This window comes from Neovison vison, chromosome 11, assembly GCF_020171115.1.
Source record: "Neovison vison isolate M4711 chromosome 11, ASM_NN_V1, whole genome shotgun sequence".
NCBI lineage: Eukaryota > Metazoa > Chordata > Mammalia > Carnivora > Mustelidae > Neogale > Neogale vison.
In genome coordinates, this window is record NC_058101.1 from 154,141,195 (window position 1) to 154,151,336 (window position 10,142).

The window sequence follows — 10,142 nt, forward strand, 5'->3', positions numbered from 1 at the left end:
GGACTCTCTCTCTTTTTTTTTTTTTTTTTTTAAGATGGGCTCTCTTAACAGCTGTCCTATAGATAGATCATCCTGAAGCGGTAACTGGACTCATTGTGCTAGATGCCATATCCCTAGGACTTAATGTTTCTAATCACTGGAAGTTTGTACCCTTTGACCACTTTCCTCCAATTCCCCCTCCCCCCATCCTTCATCTCTGGAAACCACAATTATGGTATCTTTTCTGTGAGGTTGGGATTTCTGTTCTTTTTTACCCCACACATGTAAGTGACATCATACAGTATTTGTCCCTCTCTTGATCTGACTGATTTCACTTAGCATAATGCCTTTAAGATCCATTCATGTTGTTGCAAACAGTAGGATTCCTCCTTTTTTCGTGGCTTAGTAAGAGTCCATTGTGAATATACACCATAACTTCTTTATTCATTTGTCCGTCAGCGGACAGTTAGATTGTTTCCATGTCTTGCCTCTTCTAAATAATGCTGCTATGAATACAGGAGTGCAAATGTCTTTTCAAGTTAGTGTTCTTGGTTTTCTTGAATATACTCCTAGAAGTGGAATTGCTGGATCACAGGGTAGTTAGTTGTATTTTTAATTTGTGAGGATCCTCCATACTCTTTCCACAGTGACCACACTGGTTTACCATCTCCCCAACAGTGCACAAGGGCTCCATTCTCTCCATGCCCTTGCCAGCATTTATTTTCTCTTGTTCTTTTTTTATTAAGATGCATCTATTTGAGAGCAAGAACGCACGAGCCCGTGGGGATGCAGAAAGGAAGCAGACACCCCGATGAGTGCAGAGCCCAATGTGGGGCTCCATCTTACAACCCGGAGATCATGATCTGAGCTGAAACCAAGAGTCATTCGCTTACCCAAGTGTACCACTCAGGCGCCCCTTCTCTTGTCTTTTTGATGATGGCCATTCTAACAGGTGTGAGGTAATGCTTTATTGTAGTTTTGATTGGCAATTCCCTGATGATGCATGATTGAGCATCTTTTCATGTATGTGTTGGCCATCGATGGGTCTTCTTTGGAGAGATGTCTACTTAGGTCTTTTGCCCATTTTTTATTTGGGTAATTTGGTTTTTTGCTGTTGAGTTGTATGAATTCCTTATATATTTTAGATATCACCCTGTCATCAGATGTGTGGTTTGCAAATATTTTTTCCCATCCAGTAGGTTGTCTTTTCACTTTGTTAATTGTTTCTTTTGCTGGGCAGAAGCTTTTTAGTGTGATGATTTTATCTTGTTGCTTGAGCTTGAGGTGTCCTATCAAAAAATTTAAAAAAAAAATCATTATCAAGGTGCAAGTCAAGGCTTTTCAGTTGGGAGGTGCCCAGGAACAATCCTCAGCCTTGACTCTGAATCAATCTCCCTGTGTGTAGCATAGGAATTCTCCCTGAGGGGTACTTTGCTCTGAGGGCAAAGAGCTCTGCCCACCTGCCTCTCACTTCAAGCCCTGCTGGGCCACACAGCTTCCAGAAGTTGTGGGCAGCCCTTCTAGTCAGATGGGACTGGAAGACACTCTCCACAGGTAAGGCTGTGATTCAACTCCTTGCCTGGGTCTGGGCAAGGAACCATCTAAGGCTGGCAAAATTTCTTGTTTGAGAATCTAGATCAGGAGATCTATACCCTGCCAAGGTCCTTTGAGTGCATGTCCAACCTAGGTCTGCAGGTGAGCAGTGCCACTGCTTGGGATTACTACTTGGATACTATGGGTATGTGCTCAGTCAGCCAAGATTTGTGTGGTGTGCCCACGTGTGGCAAGGCCCTCCAAACTTCTGTCACAGATTCCCAGTGTCTGAGCCCTGCAGATAGCCCTGCAATCCCTGTGGTCAGGATTGTGACCCACAGTGCTGGGGGGCGGCTGGTCATTACCCTTGGGTTCTCCTCCTGTTGGAAGAATCGGAAGTTCAGGAGAGGCCTGTGTGGTGCTACACTGGTCCAGGGGAGCAATAGTGTATTCACATGACATGTAGCTGCCCCTCTTACCTTCTAACACAGCGTATCTTGGTCTCTGTGACATGAGGTAGAGGGGAGGTGTGCTTCAGCCCCACCCTGGTATTCTAGAATTCTCTCCACAGAGTCTTGTCCTAGAATTGTTAGTTTTTCTTTTTTCTTTTTCTTTTTTTAAATTTTTTAAAGATTTTATTTATTTATTTGACAGACAGAGATCACAAGTAGGCAGAGGCAGGCAGAGAGAGAGAGGAGGAAGCAGCCTCCTTGCTGAGCAGAGAGTTCAATGTGGACCTCGATCCCAGGACTCTGGGATCACGACCTGAGCTGAAGGCAGAGGCTTTAGCCTACTGAGCCAACCAGGCGCCCCATAGAATTGTTAGATTTTCTAATGAGAGGGGAACAAAGTCAGGAAAAACCTGTGGTGGCATCTTGGTGATATCATCCATTGAAGTTTCTAGCTCAGTGATTTTTTTCAGTATATTCATAGAGTTGCGCAACCCTCACTGTAACTGTAGGCTATTTCAACATCCTGCAAAGAAATGGTCTGTTAGCCCTCTCCACCTTGGGCAAACACTAATTTACTCTCTGGGTCTATGGATGTGCCTGTCCAGGGCAGCCCACATAAGTGGAATCACAGTATCTTGTCTCTGAGTGGCTTTCTTAATTTAGCATAAAATCTTTTTAAAGTTCCTGTCATTGCGTGTATCACTGCTTCATCGCTAATATACTACATTTTGTTTCCGTCATTTGGGAGACATTTAGCTCATTGGTACTTTTTACTTATGAATCACACTGTTAATGAAGATTTATGTAGATAATTGTGTTGTTGGAGCTCACTTATTTTTCATTGGTTTGAGAACAATTCTTCAGCTCTCTTAATTTATTCTTCATTACCTTAAAGGAACAGAAATTAATTCTTTCCATAGGAAGGGAAGAAGCAACAGAGCTGAGTGGCCCACTGTCCCTTAGACCGTAGTGTTCCAGTGTTTCGACCAGATTCCTTGGATGACCTGGGGCCCTGTGCAGGCATTCCAGTATGGTTTCCTTAATAAATCTTTCTAAATCTACACACACATCTCCGGGAGAAAACTGAAGGAAGTGTAAAAGAACAATGAATACTTCAAAATACATGTATTCTTATTCACTGGCATATTTGCACCCCAATTAACACTAGAATTATAGTTGCCCTTTCTATTTACACATTCACTATGTGGGGCACATCTTGGGGTCCCAGGAGATGACTCAGTGTCAGCTATAAAAAGCTTTCTTGTTGGGAGAAGAGGTTTTGGTTTTTGTTTTTGTTTTTTTATGGTTAATTTGGAAATGATCTAAATAGTTGCTTCAAAGACAAAAGTGGGGGTTTCACCATAAAAATAGGTTTTGATTTTAAATGAGAAAAGGAAGAATATAAAGGAAAACTTTGCTCACATGTCTTACATCTTAAAGATTTCCATAGACTACTATTGTGGTTGCTGTTGGGAATATCACTGAAAATCATGAAATTGGCTCTGGTCAACAAATATTATTGCATTGTTTTGGACATTTCCTATAGAAGGGAGTGGATGCTCATAGTATTTTTTAACTCCCGTTGGCCAGGTTTGCCGATTTGCTACTGTATTTTATGGCAAGGGCATGAATCATCAAAAAACCTTTTAAATTTTTTCACTTAAAAATATCAAGGATTCAAGAGTGCCTGGGTGGCTCAGTTGGTTAAGGGTCTGCCTTCAGCTCAGGTCATGATCTTGGGGCCCTAGAATCGAGTCCTGTGTCTGGCTCTCTACTCAGTAGGGATTCTGCTTCTCCCTCTCCCCCTGCCCATCCCTGCTGCTCATGCTCTCTTTTTCTTCTCTCAGATAAATGAACAAAATTTTTTAAAAATAGAACTAACAATTCAATGGTACCTGGGTAGCTCAGTTGGTAAAGCATCTGCCTTTGGCTTACGTCATGATCCCAGGGTCCTGGGATCAAGCCCCACATCAAGTTCCTGGCTCAGGGGGAAACTGTCTCTCCTTCTCCCTCTGCTGCTCCCCACCCTCCACTCATGCCTTCTCTCCAACAAATAAATAGAATCTTTAAAAGTAGGTAAAATTAAGAATTCAAATAAGATATGTAATGAAAAAAGTTGTCTTCTCCTCTAAACCCAATCAGTTAAGTGATGCTAATAGTATAATGCATATCTACAGTTTCCCTCATGCTTATATGGTATAGTATCAGATGGTCAAGCATTTTTTTCTCTTTTCAGTTGTAAAAGTAGTGCTAAGACAACATTGCCAAAAGTTTTGGAAAAGGATCACCTTCAGTTTTTATCACCTAACATACTAGCTGTTTGTTTGTTTTTTTTTAACATTTCCATTCACTGTTTTTTTTTTTCATATGTGTTACAGGTAACTTAAATATAGTTTTAATATTTACCATTTAAAAACAGCTGCATAATCCATTGAATAGAATATCATAATTATGTAACAATTCCACATTTTATTTGCTTTTCTTAGAAACATGGAAATATGAAAAAAAATTTAAAAAAAAGAAACCTGGAAATACAATTAACTAGGCCAAAGTCTATAAACCACTTTATTTGCCTCTTAATTTCACATAGTCAAATTGCTATTGAGCAAGAGTTGAATTAATTTATGAAATTAATTAGAAATTCTGCTCTACCATCAACATCCCTTCTCTTGGTACATACTATTTACCAAAATATGGTTTACATTTCTTTAAACATTTAATCTTTTAAAAGGTTTTGGGAATATAAACATTTTTTTGCTGGAGAATCTTATCCTTATTGAAATATTTGAACTAATGTGATAAAGATACTAGATCTTGGTAGGAGAAAAACTTGCCCTATGTTGAGGCACATGTAATAAACTCTATTGATATATTTGTTTGAAATCCTTAAGGAAAAAAGATTTAAGAAATTTATTAACAAGAGACAATTAAAAATTTTTATTTTGACCCATTCTTTATTTAAATGTAGTTCTCATTTGACTTCAGGAATCTAAAATACATAGATTATTGAGAAAAGTTTAAAGATAATTTCTAGTGTGTAAGAATTGGCCAGAGTAAGCCCTCCTCCCCCAAAGATTGTGCTTTCCCAATTTTTTCACACTCAAAGCACTGAGAAAACATCATTAAAAACGTAATTTTAAAATGTCATAGACTATGCCATTTTTTGTAACACCATTTTTATGTTCCATTAAGAAAAAGCTTTTCCAGTTAGTCAGGCTTTTACATTACTTGGAATTAATATTTTATATCTTACTGGAAAACTTCTTTCAATTTTACCAGACATAGATTTTTATCACTCACGTGTACATAAAATGAGAAATAGTCAAATGCATATTTGGTATACTTAAGACTCAGGGATCTGACTTTTTTGAATCACTATTGACTTGGATGTCTTTATTTTTTTCTATACAGTGTTTCTCTCTGTGCCAAAAAGAGGGCATTTCTTAAAAGAATTCAGAAACACCAAAAATCATTGGTGTTGTAAATCAGCTTTACAATCATATCACGTCAGCGTCCTTGTGAACCTGGTTCAGGGATGTAGCTCAGTGTATCTGATTCACCTACAATTGGTGCCCAAGAGCTTGGAAGCTGACACCAAGGTTCCTATGGAGGCAATGCCAAAACTATGAAAATTGCTACTTATTCAGTAGCAGTTAAAAGATACTGCCTGGGGCACCTGGGTTGCTCAGTCGATTAAAGGTCTGCCTTTGGCTCAGGTCATGATCCAAGGGTCCCAGGATCAAGTCCCATATCGGGCTCCCTGCTCAGTGGGGAGTCTGCTTCTCCTTCCTGCCCTGCCACTCCCCCTGCTCATGCTCTCTCTCTCTCTCTGTCAAATAAACAAATAAAATCTTGAAAAAAAAAAAAAGATATAGCCTGATTTCAAAGACGTTAAAGCATGGAAGAAAATGTGAGTCTCAGCTATCAAAAAGAAAAGAGAAAAGGAAAGAAAAGAAATCTTGCCATTTGCAACGATGTGGATGGAACTAGAGGATATTAACGCCAAGCGACTTAAGTTCATCAGAGAGAGAGAGAAGTACCATATGATTTCATTCGTATGAGGAATTTAAGACACTAAACAGAGGAGCATGGGGGAAGGGAGGGAAAAATAAAACAAGAAGAAATCAGAGAAGGAGACAAACCATGAGAGACTCTTGATCATAGGAAACACAATGAGGGTTGCTGGAGGGGAGGGGAGTGGGAGGATGGGGTAACTGGGTGATGGGCATTTAGGAGGGCACTGGGTGTTGTATACAACTGAAGAATCACTGAACTCTGCCTCTGAAACACTCAAGGCACTGAGTGTAACATATAGTGTAACAATACACTATATATTAATTAATTGAATTTAAATAAAATTAATTTTTTTAAAAAATGTGAGTCTTAGCACAGATAGCTATGATGGATAGATATGGTCGCCTTTGTACGCGTGGAATCCAAGGGCAGCCCCCGCCCTGCTCTGGCTGCCACAAGGGCTGAAGACATGAAGAGGGAAGCCCAAGGGTGGCCAGCTTCCTGCCTTTTACATTGCTGAGGGGGCTGACGAGTAAGGTGGGCACCAGACTTACTGCTGAGGATGACACTTCACCGGGGAGACAGTAAGGTTCTAGTGACGATGAGTCAGTATTTCCATTCCTGTTTTTCTTTTAAATAAACTAGTGTCAAAACAGCTTATTTTTTAAAAGTAGTTTTCTTAAAAATTATTTAGCACATTCATATTAAAGCAAAATTATTTGGCTGGGGAACATATAATTGCTAAGTAACCATTTCTACTCCGTGAAATAGGTAGAGCATCTATCTGGCAACATTTGGAAATTTCTAGTTTTCTCCTGAAGTCCTGGAGTCATTTAGGGAAAGAAGATACGCTAAATGTCTGTCATACGCCTTAAAACCAATTTTGCAATGTTTACTAAATTCTGGAAATGAGCTGCTGTGCTGACATGTTTTGTCAGTCTCTAAACAGATGGGATTCTGTTTCAAGGGGAGAAAGAAATGATTTTAAAGAATCTGTTTTAATAAAAGACTTAAAAACTGCCCCTGTTAATGTTGAATTCTGGTCACCAGGTAGTTTATATAATTGTACAGAAACTTTTTTCAACACTTCCCTTCAGGAAAGACAATTTGCATTGCCCTGGAAAGACTCCTTTGCACAAAAAATAATGCTATTTATTTTATGTTTTAATAGTCACTTTAGTAAATGCTTCTGTTTTGCTATCATTTTTCACAGCAAGTATCAGGAAACCCAGAATGACTTCATAATTTAAAAAAAATCTATCCCCCAAGAAATAACATAACATAACATAACATAACAACATAACACATAACATAACATAACAACATAAAAATTAAAAAGTCTATCCCAGAATGCCTGGGTGGCTCAGTTGATCCAGCATCGGCCTTCAGCTCAGGTCATGGTCCTGGGATCGAGTTGTGCATTGGGCTCCCTGCTCAGTGGGAAGCCTATCTCTCCCTCTACCTGCTTTTCCCCTTACTTGTGCTCGCTCTCATGTCAAATAAATAAATAAAATATATTTTAAATATCTATCACTTCTACCTCTCCTATTCCCACAGAAATTTTAAAATATTATTTGGTTATTTTCCCCCTTTCTACTTAAAAGATGTATGCATATTTACAATCTTGTTTCCCTTTATTTTACTCACTTTTGTGTGCCACATGTTGCCATTGACTCTAGTGAGGGTAAGTGCATGTGTAATCTTACTAGATCCCCAAATCCTTAAACATTTCTTACCAGAGTGTAACATAATGTGGTATACAAATCTTACGTATACCGATGAATGCATTTTTAGAGATACGTACATCTATGCAACTACTACCTAGAATCAGGATATAAAATATGTAAGTTCTCAGAACCCCTCTCAAACGCCTTTGTTGTCACTACCAATCTTGTCGCAAAGGTAACAGCACCCTTGATTCTAACACTTATAAATAAGTTAGTTCTTATAAATAAGTTTGTTCCTTTAGAATAACATAAATAAAACCATAGAGTCCTTTTTTCGGTGCCTGGCTTCTTTTGTTCAACATGGTACACATGAGGCCTCTCCATGCCATTGTGTAAGACAAAGTTTGTTTCACATGTTTCACTGCTGCATAGTATTGCGGCGTATGACAAAATCAGCATTAAAAAAAAAATCAATTTTCCCCAAAGATAACAGACTTTTGAGGAATATAGTGATTTGCAGCACCACCCCCATCCCGGACCCCGTTCGGGTGTGGTCCTTGACACCCTAGTGGAGTGGGTCCTCCATTCCTCCTTTCTGAGCCTAACAGCAATTATCCTTATGCTGCAGACCCAAGAGTGGGTCTGGGGGTAGGAGGAAGCACTCTCCTAGGAGACATTTCCTGGCGGGCCTGCCCTGGCCAGGCACCACCCCTGAGGCTGCCTGGCGCTAGAGCCCCACTCACTGCTGTGCTTTGCCCTTGTTTTTTTCCTTCAAAAATCCAGGGACAGGGGTTGACTGGATGAGTCCTGACAAGGGGGGCGCCCAAGGGAGAGGAGAGGACAAGCTCTCAGGAATCCTTTATTGTTATAGCAATAACAATAACAACAGTGAGGAAACAGGAGAGAGAAAACCAGACCATTAAAACTACTGGTGGTTTAATCCACCTCCCCCGCCCCCAAAATCTATTTTAATTCTCATGGACATTTGGGTTATCTCCAGTTTGGAGCTACTATGAATAGGGGTGCCATGACTTTCTTTTATGTATCTGTTGGTGAATGTTAAGTTTGAATTTCTATTGAGTGTAGTCCTAGGGTCTGTAGCATATGCTAGGTCATAATGTAAGCTCACCTTTGGTGTACCCTACCTAACAGTGCCCAGAACAGTTACTGGGTTCTGCACATCCTTGCTAACATTAAGTGTTGGCAGAGTCTTCAAGTTCTTTCTTTCTTTCCTTTTTTATTTTAAGATACTTATTTATTTATTTGACAGAGAAAGAAATAGCGAGAAAGAGAACACAAGCAGGGGGAGTGGGAGAGGGAGAAGCAGGCTTCCCACTTAGCAAGGAGCCTGATATGGGGCTTGATCTCAGAACCCTAGGACTATGATCTAAGCTGAAGGCAGATGATTAATGACTGAGCCACCCAGGTGCCCCAAGGGTCTTCAATTTCAATTTTTCTGGCCAATGACTGGTAAGTTCTCATTACGGTGCTTATTTCTTTGTCTAATTTCTACTGAGATATATATGCACAAGAATGCACAAATTCTACAGGCCAAGGAGCTTGCCTAATTTTTTTCACAGAGCTTAATAACATTGTTTTAATTACTTTAATAGAATTTATTACTTAGAGCACTAACAGATTCACAACAAAGTGGAGTGGAAAGTAGAGTTCCCCGAGACACCCCGGCCCCCAACGTGCAGGACCTCCTACTATCAACTCTGCCCACTCCCACAGTGGGACATTTGGGACAATCAATGAACCTACTACACTGACACGTCACAAAGACCCAAAATCCATAGTTTACATTCAGGTTCACTCCGGGCATTGTACATTCTATGGGTTTGTACAGATATATAATGACAAGCATACAGCATCATGGTACCATACAGGATAGTTTCATTGTCCTAAAAACCCTGTGTTCCACTGAATTGTCCCACCCTCCTAACAAACACTGATTTTTTTTTTTTTTAATCCCTGGGGGAGCCCAGATACCACTGGTTTTCTATTGTCTCCATAGTTTGGGCTTTCCTGAAACATCATAGAGTTAGAATCATATAGTGTGTAGCCTTGGCAGACTGGCTTCTTTCACTCAGGAATACGCACTTACATTTCTTCCATGTCTTTCCACAGCTTGATAGCTCCTTTGTTTTTTGAGGTAAATAATATCCCGTTGTCTAGATATACCACAGTTTATCCAATCACCTACTGAAGGACATCTTGGTTGCTTCTAAGCTTTGGAAATTATGAATATGATGCTATAAACATCCTTGAGGAGGTTTTGTGTGGATGTTAAGTTTTCAGTGCCTTTGGGTAAATACCAAGGCGTGAGATGGCTGGATCACATGGTAAGAATATGTTTAGTTTTGTAAGACACTGCCAGACTGTCTTCCCAAATGACTGTACTACTCTGAGTTCCCACCAGCAATGAATGAGGGTACTGTCGCTCCACACCCTTGGCAGCGTGCTACTGTTTAGAAATTTGGCCATTCTAATAGGT